The sequence below is a fragment of the Buceros rhinoceros genome, unplaced genomic scaffold (genome assembly GCF_000710305.1).
Source record: "Buceros rhinoceros silvestris isolate BGI_N320 unplaced genomic scaffold, ASM71030v1 scaffold22851, whole genome shotgun sequence".
In the NCBI taxonomy this organism is placed as follows: Eukaryota; Metazoa; Chordata; class Aves; order Bucerotiformes; family Bucerotidae; genus Buceros; species Buceros rhinoceros.
The window spans coordinates 2,321-4,898 of NW_010393965.1; positions in this window are offsets into that span (position 1 = coordinate 2,321).

Here is a 2,578-nt window from a genome sequence, read left to right on the forward strand (position 1 = left end):
CCAGCATCATCATGCTGATTGTTTGGGGAAACCTTGCTGCTCTTATGGGCACTGGACACTATGGGCCAAATCCAGCAGGGACTGCACTGGCTCACACTGGTGTGGAGCTTCCAACAGCACTTTTAAGCAGCTTGATATTTGTGACGGACGTCCTACACGTCCTACAACGCAGGTAGGTACCTTGCAGGATGGATGCCAAGAACATGGTCTAACTCACCGTAGGAAGTGCTCTGCCAGCATTGCTGCAGGCATCTGTGCTGGCACGGCCCCGTCAGCCTTTCCAGTGTAACCCTGGTCCTGGAAAGACGCCTGGAGAGAAGCCGGTCCTTTAATGGGCTCTCCCGACATGGGCAGCCATTGGAGCATGCCGGCTCTGAAGGGACTGTGGTGCAAAGCACTGATCTGCTGGTCGATAAGGAGGGGCAGCGCCAGGCAGTGCAGCAAGGTGAGACTATCGGGCCAGTTGAAAATCCATTAGCCTTTGTCCTCGGCCTCCAGATGCAGGGGAGAGGGGCTGGGGATGGTGGGTGGGAGAGAGCTGCTGCCTCCTGGGCTGCACAAGGACTTTGCCAGCTGCTTTTCTGGGGACGGTACCATTTCAGTGAGACCATGGATTAGAAAAGTTCTGCAGTTTGGTTTCTTCTGCGAAAGAGTAATCACAAAGCATAACTTGTTGGCTGCGCTGCCTTAGCAAGTTCCCTTGTGATATAAAATGCTCCTCTGTGCCTGTGTTGCCTTTCTCAAGGTGTCTAAGAGCTGCTACAGGGCAGGGCTGAAGACTGGTCCTGCCACGTAGCTGTCAACTATCAACAGTGCTTCTAGCGGTTAGGGCTCAGGCGTTGTTTAGAGATTTCAGCTTCCTTCCAGCTGGAGATCTCATCTTTCCTGGTGCATATAGCTGAGACTGCCCTGCAGAAACCAGATGTAACGAGAGACCCAAAAACATAATGGGTGGGCCCTGAGCAGCATCATGGAGGGAGTGCCCGTCCTCAGGACAACAGCCATATCCACTTGTTGTCGGTGTCCCCACCAAGTGACCCCAGTCCAGCCACAGCCAGCTGAATCTCTGCTCGTGCAGGTTGAGGGCTGGGCAGGTGGGGTTCTCTTGTCCTTAGCCCCGGCGTAGACAGGAGTGGGGGGTGCTGGACCCTTGCCAAGACAAGCACAGTGCTGGTTTGCAGCCCAGCCTCCCAGTGCCCTCCCAGGGCTGCATCCCAGTGCTCTCTAATGGTCCAGTACTCACCTGCTGACTGGATTCACTTGTCTTACTCCCGGCTGACCCTCCCTGGTGGGTCTGGAGCACTAGCTGGTTCCTCACCCATAGAGAAGTGCTCCTCAGCTGCATCTCCCCAGCTCTTCCCAAAGCTGCCTCTGCCCTGCTGCCTGCACAGGGTCCAAATGACATTGGAGAATGGTTTTGTGTGGCAGCCAGTCTCTTCAAGATCATCCACAGCATTTCTCTGCCATCTGTCATTTTGAGAAGAAAGCAAACAAGAAAAAATAATAAACTCAAATTATTGCCCAATCAACACAGAAATCAGTGCTGCTTGCTCAGCCTGCGGGCCACAATTAGATGCCATCAGCAAATTCGGGCAGCTTGCCTGGGCTGCAGTCTTTCATCTCTTGAAGTCTGACAGGCATCTCAGGGATCTGCAGGCAGAGGAAACAGGCGAGATCTGTTTGAAGGACTTGCCTGGCTCTTTGGGGAAAGAGCTCATGGTTCAAAACTGTGGGGGAAAAGGAGTATTGGTTTAATGTTCATTAATTAAAGGAAGCCCCATACCTGAGGCGGGGATGCTTAGGCTGCAGCACTGAGGTCTCCAGCCCCATCTCCAGCACCATCTCAGAGTACTCAGAGTACTGCCCTAGTTCATGCAGCCTCAGCTCAGCTTGTCCTGCCAGGAAGAAGCACTGGGTAAATTGCCTCAGGAAATCATGGGACATGGTACTTGAACATCTTTATAGATGTATGGCAGCCTTGGCAGGGCTGGTGACCCTGGTGACAGTTTGGTGTTGCCAGGAGACTCTGAGACCTGCCCTGCATGGGGTGGCAAGCCTGAGCCCACTCATGTCCACCCTGGCTCAAAGGGTGCTGTCAACTGTCCGGATGCACGTTGCAAAGCAATGACACTGCAAACCAGGACAGTCTCACCCTGGGACAGAGGAGCTCTCGGGCTGCTGCTGTGCCCCATGAGACTGGGGGGACAGCTGAGAGCTGGAGCAAGGGGCACCCTGCTTTCATCCCCGGTGCCAGCTGGGAAAGGGTGCTTGCAGAGCCAGGAGGGGGTGGCAAGGGGAGCGCCCAGTGCAGGGAGGGTGGGTGCTCGTGGTGGTGGCTGTCAGGGTGCTCATGCAAGGGGAAGAGAAGGGGTGTGGGGCCAGGCAGAGCAGGGGGCAGGACGCTCAGGCTCCACTCCCCACTCACACTGGCCTCCACGTCTACTGGTGTCCCTGGGGAGGCAGGGCTCAGAAGTGCTCAACGCGGCTCAGAGAAAAGATGCAGAGATCTGGCCCTCCTCCCTGGGAGGAAGGAGGGTGAGAGGAGCAAGCCTGCCGAAGCTCTGAAACGTGATCCTGC